The following is a 12,742-nucleotide window of genomic DNA, read 5'->3' as shown; positions in this document are numbered from 1 at the left end:
GGGCGACACTCGGTCTACCCCTTGATGTGTCTGCGTGTATACTGTGTACGTGTGTGTGTGTAAGTGTGCGTAATGAATAAGAGATGGGACCTTTTGCCTGGTCGAAGCATCTAGAGAACGGCGGGACGATTGTTTAGCACGAAAAGAACACTATCGTTGACGAGGACTAGCTACCAGCCTAATGATGGGCCTTGGTCCACGAGGTCGAAATGAAAGAGAGCCACACAACAGCTACTATGTATGCCCGGAGAGTATGGGGTTAAAATCTGTTTTTCAATTTTGCAGATATAAATCTTGCATACACGGTAGGCATAGCGCGGTGAATGGCCTTTCTAGAGCTGTACGACCACAGAAAAGAAGCAGGCATGCAATTCTGGAGCTGGTGCTCAATGTTTCCCTCACTGTAAGTTCGCTGGAAACTGACGTTTCTGATTAATATGTAGAGAGTGTTTCAACACAGTCAAATAAAAATTAGTATTCATTCTCCCAAAAATTAGGCATTCGAAACCATTCCTCCAAGTACATGATGTGTAATGCATTCCCCCGTTTGGGCACTAATTCTTGAAGGTGAATTATGCAAATGACTCATACCGCGGAGTACACCAGTCGGGTGTTCTGTTGGGTTAATTAGTAAGCACTATCGTTGCATCAACATAACTCTGCTGGCAATGCGTCGCTATTAATGTAAATGAATGAATGTCCCAACAGTGACCCAATTAAATGGGCATTTCTGGCATGACTCTCGCCGAGATGCGAGATCCATAAGTCTTCCCAATATAGTCACAGGCGGTAAAAATTGGAAATGTCAATTGTCGTGTATTGCTGTGTGTCCAAGCCCTTGCCAGGCTGTACCTATCTTATCTCTAACATACACACACACACCGTCGCCATTAGGCAGGGAATCGATGCTTTATCGTACGGCGAGTTCGTCAATATTTTTGGAGTGGCGTACAGGCATGTAAGTGTGGCAATCAATTTCTAAGTGCTTGATTTGAGGTATCTCTGCTTCACCTGTCCTTCTGTGTGTTCCGCCTGCTTCGATGGTGGAACCTTTGATTCCCTGTACCTGTGAACTTCGGGTTCGCCACCCGTACTTGTAATAGCGTGACAGTACCCTGGACAATGTTCTGCCCTTGTAAACGAGCGTATATTTATTGCCCGTGCTGCGCAGTGCAATCGTGTCCCATCGCCGCTCGGTTCTTCCGTTCATCAAGCTACTACAATCACTCGCGTTCGTGCTTTAAATGCTGTGTATCGTTGTGTAGCAAAAAGTCACCTGAGTTGTTTTGGATGTTTCTTTGTTCATTAATTATGCCGTTTCGCTAAAGCAATGGGGCGGGCAGCGCATCATCGGCATGTCGGTTCGATTGTACTGACGCGGTATTAATATTTTATGTTGGGAACCTTTTTAAAATCGATAACAATTAACCTTCGACGTTAGGGGAGTGTGGTGTGACAAAAGGAGTTTTTCTCCTTTAAATATTTAAAAAACTCAACAAAACCAAATTGCCGAAGAAATATAACGTGTTTGAAGCACAGCAAAAAAACGGGACAGAAAACAAATGCAGGGTTTTACATTTTGTAAGCAATTTTTTTCGCATGACAAATTGTTTTCAAATCCTCCAGTTGTTGGTTTTTGTTCGAAAAAAAATCATGATAGGGTTTTCCTGTGAAAGTACATTTTGGAGCATTGATGGACAGAATCACAACCGACTGGAATAAACCCCTGTTAAAGCTCATCATTTTTTCTTTGCTTCTTGTGCCCTTTTCAACCCTTTTTCCTCAGACTGTTTCCGCTTCAGCCAAAATGTCAAAACAATTTTCGTTCGGTTTATACTTTCCTCGTTCGCTTTTCCGTCTGGGCTCGGCCAAATCATTCCTGTGGTTATCATCGTTTTCCGGGTGTCTAGATGCGAAATGCCATTACCGTAATAGAGACCGACGATTGGAAAAAGTATACCAAGCGAATAAAATTGGAATACATCCTACCGAAAAAAAACAATCCTTTTGGAGGTTATTTCTGTACACGTTTTCCGTGCCATCCTACGCTTCGCTTCACTATCAACCTCCTTTGTTGATGTTTAATGGTCGGTGGTGCTCTGCTTTTGGATTTAGAGACAACTTTAAGAAGCAAAACACGGCGCAACATTCGAAGCAACACTCCAAATTCGTTCCGTGTTTCTTCAAGTAACCCGGTTCCCGGACAGACAGACCATTTTGCGTATCGATTCAACATCGGACGGCAACACTTTTACGGCAGACACATTGTAGCAAGTTTGTCTGTCGCGGAGATTGTTTCCCTTAGCGCGGAGAAGTTTCAAGTTACTTGGCCGGTCGTACCGAGCTTGTGCGGCGTGCGGCGAGATTACTTTATTTAATAAATAATCGAATCTAGTACGGTAAACGGCAGAACACTGTCGACACCGTCGGCAAATTCAATCATTCTTGAACGTTCGAAAGGCGATACAGAAGTCTTCCTGTAGTAGTATGCGAAAAAAAACCCCTCAAAGATATATTGATGTCGTTCGCGCGCGCGATACGTTCTTCCGTGTGGGCCATTGACAGTGGGGAAACTGTGTCAAGGAGTCCCTATTTTGTCCCTGTCCAACCACCACCAACACCACTCGACCCATCCCTTAAAATAGCAGATCCAACTGACAGACGGAAACGTCAATGAGCGATCCCCAGAAGGCCAGGATCCCGGCCGCACAAAGTGGCAGCGGCACGGCCTGGTTTTTGGAAGGTCTCTCGCTGGTGGTGCTGGTCGGGCGCAAGATTGATGGCGGCGATAATGATGATCTCGTCGGGTCGCGGTGAGCTTTCGATGGCAGCAGTGTCTGATGAGCCGCGATTATAACGGTGGGCGGTGGGTGGAACTGGGATACATAGGAATTACCTTTCCGTCATTGCGTGGAAGCATGGAGGTGAGCCATGACTTTGAAAGTTCGACGAACTTGTCTTCCACGGGACTTCTCATCAATCAGCAACCTTTTGGGGCCGCGCCGATCCCCGGGTCTCGCTCTCTGTGCCTCGATCGGTAAAGTGAATGGTCACGAACGTTGCAAAAGGGTCACAGAGAATGTTTCGATGTAATAAAAAATAATAACACCACCACCGAACAATTACACTCTCGACCGGTTCGACGTGGTTCGAGGTTAAGAAGAATATACCTCTCGAATGGCTGCAGACACGGCTGCTCAATCTCACGGGTTCTCGGGCTGGAAGCGATCTTGCCGAGAGAAGGGATCCACAATGATGCCTATCTCCAGGTAGTTTTTGGCAAGTCCAGGATAGGTAGAGAATCATAAGCAGGTCGGAAAAGCACACTCTCGGACCCATCTCCGGCTCATCTCGTGGTTCTGAAGTTTTTTCGTAAGATTAGGACATCATCGGCTATCGGTTGGGATCTTCGCAGGTAAGGTAATTTGAAAGCTGCTTTTACCCGGTCGAAGATGACCCTGTACAATTGGAGGACCATCATTTTTGCCAACGATTCCGACGGCGTGTGTGATACTGGCCTGCAACAAACCTTGGTCTTTTACTGCCGACTACCTCCAAATAAGGCAGCAACAATACACCCGGGTGTAGCGATCCGGGATCCCCGGGATGGATGGATAATAAGCGGCGAATTATGGCCATTGTCATGCAGGCAGATTGTACATCCATCTTGTCTGCTGATCCTTGAGCTGCAGAGAAACCAATTCTTTGTCTTATGTCTCAGTCAACAGTATAGTTGAGGATGGCAGGCTACACAAGTCCAGCTGTTGATTGCCCACTGACAAGGCCTGCCGAAGTTATCACCTTTCCTGATTACATACGGCACAATAAACGTACAATGCGGACGCTTCTTCTTTTCTTACGCTAATCAAATTTCCCTTCGCTACCGAGTGGCCTCAATCGGTCGGTATGTTTCGTGGGATCTCCCCAAACTTTCAAAGTTTCGGTGGTTTGGTTATGGTGCTCCAATTGATCCAAAAGAGCACTTGCTAGTTAGGAGCCCCCACAATGAGCAAAGGACGTAAACAATGTTTACCGGGGGGGCCGCACGAGGGTTAACGGTGCCATCACGAGCAACGGAGCTTTGTTTATCGCCGTAACAACATAAACAACAGTACCTTGTTGCTTTGCCAGCGCGTCGAAACAATGATGCGTTTTGATGCGTGTGTCTGAATGTGGTCTGTGAAGCACAGCATTGGACGAATGCTTCCAAAATCCCTTTCCCACCGATGCTTCGCTCATTTGCATCTGAACCACCGGAGAGTGACAGAGTTCTTGCGGTGGATTGATTTCGGTAATCTGAGGGCTGGTTGGTGGAATACTCACACAACTTGGACGCACTGAAAGAAAGCATCCCATATGCCCTAGTTTGCATGGAGATCGAGGCTTTTTTGAGGAGCAGATATTCGGTAGTTTTCCTCCGACTGATGTTTTGTCTCGTTAGAGCATAACAATGTGTGTAAATTTGCATATCAATTCACACTGTAAACAACATGGCGATACATTTGAATGATGAATGGTGTCCAACGGTGGTCAAGCGTTGGCCCTTTTGGGTGTCACGCCAAGTGTCGTGCTGCTGATTCTCATTTATATTTAAATTTGGTTTGTTTAAACACGTGTCACTCCCAAGTCCACGATGCACACTCCCAATGCGAGGAGTTTGTGTTCATTCTCGCCTATTTTTTCTGTTTGTTTTTTTGACTCTCATCCGTGTTTGTGTGTGTGTGTGGCTGCCACCTTCATGGTGTGATGTCGAATGCACTTTTTTGTGGTTGCTGGTAGAGTATCACCTTTCAGTGAATGGAGTGTGACTTAAAAATCAAAGCCCAATTGCAGCTATTGGCACCATTTTAGTTTGTTTGCTCTTTTTTCTGCAAACGTGTCCTCGAAAAGCAGCGATTCAGCCATTTTGAGGCACAAAACCGCTGTGCACTTCATTCAAATGTTGCATAATTTGATGAGTTTTGAGCTGAATGAAGGGTGGCTTCAACAAGACAATGATTCTGACCTTACACTGATGGTGATGCTTTTAAGAGAGGTTGGAAAACGGGTGCATTGGTGTACTGACCGACACACACACACGGCGATGGAAACACAGAAAGAGAAGTCCGATGGTAATCCGCAGGGCAATGGCTTTTGCTTAATTAGACGTAATTAAATCCACTTTTCGTTATCGTTGTGTCTCAACTCCGTTCTGGACGCTTTCGCACTCTTGCCCGTGGTTATGCATGCGTTTTGATGGAGAACATGGCAAACGGGTGAAGAATTCCACCCGGCAGCCCGGAGGCAGTTTAACCGGGCACAATTCTTCTTCCCCTTTGTTTCGGTGATCTCGAGCACGAGGAAACGCGGACCAAAGCAAAGCGAGAGAATGCTGAACCACATCATCATCATCTGTTATGCTCTCTGCAACTGCTTCGATCGTCATCGTCTGCGCCGCCATGAACGTTTCGGAAATGTACGGTCCGCGACGGATTGGTAAAGACATTCACAGTGCCACATGATAATAATGCCACTTGCCAATGGATGGTTCTTGCAGCTTGGCACACTGCAAAACATAAATCCTCTCCAGCCGAGCTGGTGTGCTGTGTTTAGTGCTAAAAGATGGCTGTTCTGCTTCGACATCCCTCAGTTCGCGGTTGTTTACTTCCTTATTTCAAACGAACGGTATTCGCCACATGTGTTCGCTTCAGCTGTTTCTAAGGGTTTTTTTTTGTTAATCCATAGCTGTACAGCGATGAGGAGTGGATACATTTATGCCTGAAAACATGTAATGCTGCCTCGACTGTACTGGATTTGCTTGTTGTATGAACGTGATAATATCATCTAGAGTTGATTTGTCACGCAAAAACGGTTGTATATGTAGTTTAGTCAAGAAGTAAGGCGATGATTTAACCAAAAAAACAGTGTGGAAGAGAAAAAAAAGGTATGTAAAGTTCCCATACCGGGAATCGAACCCGGGCCTTCTGGGTGAAAGCCAGATATCCTAGCCACTAGACCATATGGGAGATGAGGAGAGAGCGACTAAATGCGGTATTTGTAGGCAACACGACAAGCGCGCACCAATTTCCGTGGACTGAGTTCCTGAAATCCATGGGCAAGCATATGCTGAGAGTCTGATGAGTGCTGCCAGATTTGAGTTATCTTTGGTCGAGCTTTGGGCGTTCGGAATTGGAGCTAAAGTAAGATGGCAAAAGAATTTAGCCGTAAGCCTGATTTAATTATGTTTATCAGTATGTTTCGTTGGTAGTTGGCCTATTTGAAAAGGAATATTTGAGAAGACGTAGCTCTTAAGTTATTGCATAAAGAACTGGTTGAGCTACACATGAGGAAACGTGTACAATGCTCTCGTAAAAGCGGTACTGCGTTTTCGTGGTAGTGTATATCAGTCCCATATTGTCTAGTGGTTAGGATATCCGGCTCTCACCCGGAAGGCCCGGGTTCGATTCCCGGTATGGGAAAATCTTCTTTTTGTTTATATTCCTGATGCCTTCCAGCGCATACGCACATGAATTGTGCAAAAAGAAAAAGATGCAAATAGATAATCTAATCAAACAATTAAACTTTTTCCAATTTTGGCTATTGTAAGTATAAGTCACATTATTTAGCTTAAGTTCGGTTCTACTAATCTACTACTAGTGTGTTTGCTGGAAAAATATTAGAGACTTCTCCTAAAACCAAACATAAATGAAAAGAAAACAAATTTATGTAATTAAACAATTGCTGCGCAAAAAGTAAAAGGAGATTTTTCCCATACCGGGAATCGAACCCGGGCCTTCCGGGTGAGAGCCGGATATCCTAACCACTAGACAATATGGGACTGTTGAGAAAGGTGGTTCAGTAAACATTCCGGGTGTGCTGATTATGCTACTGTATACTACAACTGCTCTGTTGCAGACAGCATAAGTGCCGAATGAAATCCGATGACTCAAAATCTCTACCAACTAACCCTGTGTCAAAGCAGACAAGTAGTGGAGAAGTAACAGATAGAAAAAGGTCTTTAAGCTTCAGTTGACTTATCAAATTCTACATTTTTATAAGTCTCGTTCTTCAATAGTGTTTCGATTATCGTGTCGCTTGAAGCAACAGCGTCTGCTATGGCTATGGAACCATATTTTCGAAGCAATAAATAATGACAGAGACACTGTTTATTGCGTACTGTCGCACCGCCAGACCGGTATTGATTGTCAAATCCATTTTTAATTCCCTTTCAGTGGACTTCAAATCATTCATTGTCTGCGCGATACACGTCCGGTGGAGGGAAAGGATTACGTTTTCGTTTGTTATTAAATATTTAATTGCACCCGGCATCATCGGCCGCTGTTTTTATGATGCCGATCTCAGTTTTGGGCGATATCTTAACAGCTGCGCATGGGAAACTGTGCAACAAATTGTTATTGTTGTGTCTTGACGCGCAGAAAATTCATCGCCGTCTGTGAGAGAGCGGCGTTCGAGTGCAATTCGATGCATTGTGCATTTTCTAAGTTGAAAAGAGTCGTCGCAACTTTATCGGGTGCCTTCATCGACCTTCTAATGGATTGGATTAGGATGAATTATTTACCCTTATTCCAGTCTGACTCACGTTTCCATTCACTCGTGAGGCTTGCGTTGGTGTAATTTTTGTAGGTGTCCACCAGTTTTCCTACTCTCCTGTCGTATCCACGTTCGGTGTCAACAAGCGTATCATGCGCATCATTACATGCGAGGAACCAGGAGGCAACTATTACACAAACGGGGTGACAGCAGAAGGCGGTGGTCAAGGAAGGAAATCCGTGTGACAACCTCCGCACCCGTCCGTCTACAGCCTCCCCTTGCACGACAGAGCAGGGTCGGGGTTTTTACATATATGTACATGTTGCATCGATCGATCAGACATGGATGCTGACAAGGACGACGAGGAAACGCCAGTCAGCGGAAGCGAAAGGATCAAATCCTGCCTTTGTCGTTGGACAAATAGGATCACAGTGTAAGAAGGAAATACTCACCGGCGAGACCACCGGCGAGAGTTGTTGGTGGAAAATGACATCCCCCAAAGGAAAACTTCGTTCCGGCTTTTCACAGTGTTTTTCTTCTATCGTATCAGTCGATGAGAGCCGTTGTTGAAAGCCGAAGGATACTCGGGCCCTCCTTCCACGGTTCGTTTATTCCATTTGTTATTATTTGTTTTGGTAGCCACCACCCACCCAGAACGCTCATTCCATTCCACACCCGCATCGAGGTCCTTGAGCTTTCGCTCCCCGTACCATCACAGGTCGGCCTCCATCTGCGGAAGTAGCGTTGTCTGGTGAAGTTTGGAGTCTGCGCAGTGATCCTGCCAGTGATGATGACTCATCGCCGGCCCCATCCCAATGGCGGTAGGCACATGTACATTATTTACTTCCAAACTTCCTGAGGCATTGATGGCGGACAGGAGGGGTTTGCAGATAGGGGACCGAAAGGAGAGGGTTCTTAGACGGTACTGATGGGTTTCTTCTCTCACTTCCGGTCGCGTCTCTTACAGTCCTCGGCTCACTGGGCTGGCGGCCGTGTCTGGAATTGATTAATCGTTGCAAAGGATAAATCTGTCTCAGGGTGTTCTGGTTGGATGGAAGGGAGCAGTTCTTATGCAACGACATGAGCCTAGCTTTCTGGGCCTCACCAGTCTGGAGTGAGAAGTCGATGGGCAATGATAGTACAAAATGTTGATATGCTATTGATCCGTTCTTAATTTCATTACAAAGACGTGCTTGTCCTTTTTCCGGAATGGATGATTGAAAAATAATTAATTGCGTGTTCTGCTCTCCATTTCTTTTTAGGTAATTATGACTGAAGATGATGTAAAAGATGTATTCCAGTGATAGGTTTAACGCCTTCTGGTAAGTAATCATCGATAGTATTGGGTGAGCCAATCGTCATGCCTTCCGCCAGACACATTTCCCTATCGGGGACGTCTGATGGTGTGACATTGAGCGATTGCAGTTATTGCAGCAGTCCACTGACCTATTCCAGGTCTTACTATCCTCATATCGCCATCGAAAGCGAAACAAATCAAGTCAACAATAACCCCTCTCGCAAGACACAGCCTGCGTTGGCGTACTCGTTTCTTTGCCTTAAAGAAAAGAATGGTATTGGAAGCGTGCTAAGCTGCAACGTCTTTACTTTGCCTTTCGGGTCCGGAGACACTCCCGGGTTGTTGTGTCAAGGTGTAAAGAATGGCAAGAAATGGGTTAGCGGGCCAAAAGTAGCAAACGTATGGGGTGGAGACTACTAGTCGACGGAACGGACCACCACCATGGCCCATGTGCTAATGACATAATTGAGGCGTGAAACGTCGCCAATCGGTGGACGGTTGCTTGTTAGCAGGCCCTGTACGCTAGTGCCAACCGAGTGATGGCATTAGTCATGGACCACAAGGAGGCACTTCCGCGTGTTAGGTCGGGAGTGGGCATGATTGGTCATGATTTTCCATGGCGCCATAAAGCGGAAGAAAAACAAACTCCACTCGCCCTGGCTCTGGGAACTGGTGGATCGATCAATTTGACACACTTGTTCCCGGACGGGCAGTAACACCCATTGTCAGTTGGTTTGCTATACCTATCTGTTGACAAAAAGGTGAAGTTCCCGCCTCCAACTGTGCGAAGGGCGATGAAGATTTCGTTCCAGGTCAGGGTTTCGCAAACATTCACTTGAAACCCGCTTGAGACACCGTATCAGACAGGGTTGTGTGACAAATATTGAACTCATTAAGGTTTCGAGGGTAAATATGTCCCACTATGTGTGTTTGTGTGTGTGTATTGGAACTTTTTATAGGGACGTTATAACTAGGTGGGTCAAATTTGGACAGCTATGATAGAGAGCCCCTAACAGCGAACCTAGACGTTTACAAGCTGGCGGAACCTTGCATGTCGGTCTTTAAAACGTTTGTCACCTGTCGTGTGCTGCTGTGGCGTGTTCCGTTTTTTTTTTTTGTGGACTCTGTCAGCACACGCGATTATTGGCAACAATGACGGTGCTAGTTTTTCTCACAGCGGTAACATTATCAATGACAATCATCAGACGATTGGACGAGATTGTCAAATCAAGCTTAATATCAGAACCATTGCTGTTGCACCTCTAAATGTCCCAAACGGTTGTTCACTCGTCCGATGGGAGATTCTGTTACCTTTCGCTAGTATCTCAGGGGCACTATAATTTACCTTTAACCTGCGCCAAATCGTTGAACGCATGTTCCGCTCGTAGTTTGATATTTCAGTTAGTTAATTTGAATCGATAGCCCCTTGGTGGGAAGTCATTCTCCAAAGCGGCGCAGAGGAGCATTCGTTCTAGTTCCGGCTATCACACCCAAGGGATGGAATTTTTCTGCGCCGTAGTAAACCTATAAAATACTCAAGTGAACGATACCACCACGATCAGCTGCATCTTGCGGTCAGTGCTCTTGCTGCTGAATCGAAATCACTTATCATTGGTATTTCCTTCTTTTGCCTTTTGCTTCGTCTTCATGCTTTGTTCCTCCCTCGAGATTTCCGCTTATGTTTGCATCTTAGCCCAACAACGCTCTACTTGCTTGGTCGTGGAGTGTTTCGGTTGCTTTTTTATGTTGCTGCTGTGGTGTGATCTGGTTGCTGGCTGGGATTGTTCATCATCATTTCTTGCTTATTTGATTTTGATCCGCACGTACTTCCACCACCCGATCCGGTTCGAAGTTTTGGAGTGTCGGAACTTTACGTTTGATTATTTGTTTCTCGTTTTCCGGTGCGAGTAAAGCGTATCCAATGGCCGGAGGAAAACAGCTGTTGTGGTGGTGTGCCTTGCTCTCTGCAGTGCGTTATCTTAGCCCACCGATCGTCCATCGTCCAGCGCATTAAGTCTTGTAGGGCTTCACGCCAGTAATGGACTGATCCGAATATAATTTAAATCATTATCGGACTGGTAGAGAAGGTATCGATGTTGGGGGAAAGCCTTTTTTGGAAGAAATTTTGAATCATCAGTTCGAGTCTTGATGGCATAATTAATTTGAGGCTCATTGATTGATTCGCATCAACCATCATGCTTCGATCAGTTGCTCATCCCATTAGTAGCACAAATACGGACGTCCGGAAAATGGGCAAATGGACACTTGTGCCGCCACAAGAAACAAAGTGTTCAAACCAGCTTCAACCTGTCGTTATCAACGGAATTGGGCTTCGTCGTTACTTATCACACCGCAGCATCACATAGTGGAAAGTATATACGACCCGATGCAAACGTGTTTGTGTGCGTTTTAAGGAGGGAGAGTGAATTGTTATCATTTTATTGCGTGCGAGAAAAGAAAAGTCCAAGGAGATAAATCATTTCACTCTCGTTTGGCGATTGTGCGTGCGATTGTGAGTGAGAGCATTTTTCACGACTTTCTCACCCTGGAGAGTCTCTCGTGAAAATGATCAAAGCGCGAGAAAGAGTGTGCTGGTATATAAGCAGGGCAGGGTTCGGCAAACCGGGCTTGATGTTCATTTTAATCACGAATGTGTGGTGAAAATTCCAAGCGATGGAATGTTTCAATTTTGCGTCTTATAAAAATCGAAAGTCCCGTTCTTAAAAGGTGAATCTCTCAAAGCTGTATATACTTGTTACTCACCAAACTAACCCCAACTAAGTTTCGCATATTTGCTCGATACTTTCGCAGTAATCATCAGTAATCATGATTAAGATGAATTTATAGCATTAAGCTCAAGAGTTCTTCAATTACTAGGCAGTCCTTATTATTGGTCTAAATTCTAGAATTTCTCTAGGCTAGAAGAATTTCTTGTAGGCTTAGTTTTGTGAAAATTTGCCTTGCGTCAAGCAATAAACCATACTCGAAGTTAGCAGTCTTAACGTCAATATAAATCACGAACTCATAAATCAAGTTGGAAAAACCGACACCTGTCCGATGGGATGGATTGATGCAAACGAACGCCATGAATCAGATAGTATCACAAGGCCCTTATGGAGCGGGAGTTTGCCTACCCCTGACTCGGAGCGCTAGAAACAAATGCGTTCGTTCGCAACGCTCCACCATTACTTGCTGTGCGGCGTTAGACGCGTTCGGATCGTTTCTAGTAGCGTGCCCGTGGACCAGGTCCTCACGCAGAGGAGAGTTGTGTAGTTGTAGTGTGTGAGTTTTCACAAATCAGTGCTGTGCGAATAGTGTGCAACGATTTTCCACCACGAAACTGGTTTTTCAAACTTCACTAAAACAGTTGATAAACGTTAAAGACACACTACGTTCGGTGCTATGTCGCCTAAGCTTAAGAAGAGTGAAAGTTAAAACAGCACATCTTTTGCTCAATGCGAATCGGTGTGTTGTGTCTTGAGATCTGGGAGAGATTTTCTTAATATAAAAATATCTCAAAGTACGAAATAAACAGTGAATGTGTGTCTGAAGTGAATCATCTTCATTCACAGTCGTCCTTTTAACGCGTATCCACACGCCTCTTTCTTTCCTGTTCTGTATGTGTGTGTGTGCGAGTGTCGGTATGAGTGCATCAACACACACCCACCATCAAACTCCCCCGTTCATAGATGAAGAACCGTTCGTAGTAAAAAAAAAACAGGATACGCTACTTGTGGGTGGATGTTAGTTGCAATAGTACCAGTAGTGGTAGTAGTGGTGGTGATGCATCGGAATTTACGCGACCGATGATGTTGTGTCGTGTGTCCTTGTGCAGTGACTCATCCTTTCGTAGCCACATCGAACCGGCGTACGAACGCTCGTGAGGGAAAAATAGGGGTGGAAAATTTGTGTGGA

At 45.3% G+C, this 12,742-nt stretch overlaps 1 protein-coding gene and 3 non-coding genes across 16 annotated transcripts in view; 2 read left to right on the top strand and 2 right to left on the bottom strand.

The window, feature by feature from the left end:
- LOC118512162 (coronin-1C-like) overlaps positions 1–12,742 on the top strand; it is a 28,576-nt gene that overhangs the window by 4,840 nt on the left and 10,994 nt on the right. The window contains exon 4 of one of the 13 annotated variants that reach the window (XM_036056233.1): positions 8,793–8,852. The exons of 11 other annotated variants lie outside the window; for them this stretch is intronic. The gene's annotated coding sequence lies outside the window, so the exon portion shown is untranslated. Of the gene's footprint in view, positions 1–8,792; positions 8,853–11,994; positions 12,110–12,742 lie in introns of those variants that run through there. One more of the 13 variants, XM_036056237.1, reaches the window with a different exon arrangement.
- Trnae-uuc lies at positions 5,934–6,005 on the bottom strand. Its single transcript has one exon. It is a non-coding gene; the product is annotated as a tRNA-Glu (tRNA).
- On the top strand, positions 6,387–6,458 carry Trnae-cuc. Its single transcript has one exon. It is a non-coding gene; the product is annotated as a tRNA-Glu (tRNA).
- Trnae-cuc lies at positions 6,746–6,817 on the bottom strand. Its single transcript has one exon. It is a non-coding gene; the product is annotated as a tRNA-Glu (tRNA).

The sequence above is a fragment of the Anopheles stephensi genome, chromosome 3 (genome assembly GCF_013141755.1).
Source record: "Anopheles stephensi strain Indian chromosome 3, UCI_ANSTEP_V1.0, whole genome shotgun sequence".
NCBI classification, from domain to species: domain Eukaryota; kingdom Metazoa; phylum Arthropoda; class Insecta; order Diptera; family Culicidae; genus Anopheles; species Anopheles stephensi.
The sequence above is the reverse complement of the archived record's forward strand: the minus strand, read 5'-3'. Positions and strand labels throughout refer to the sequence as shown.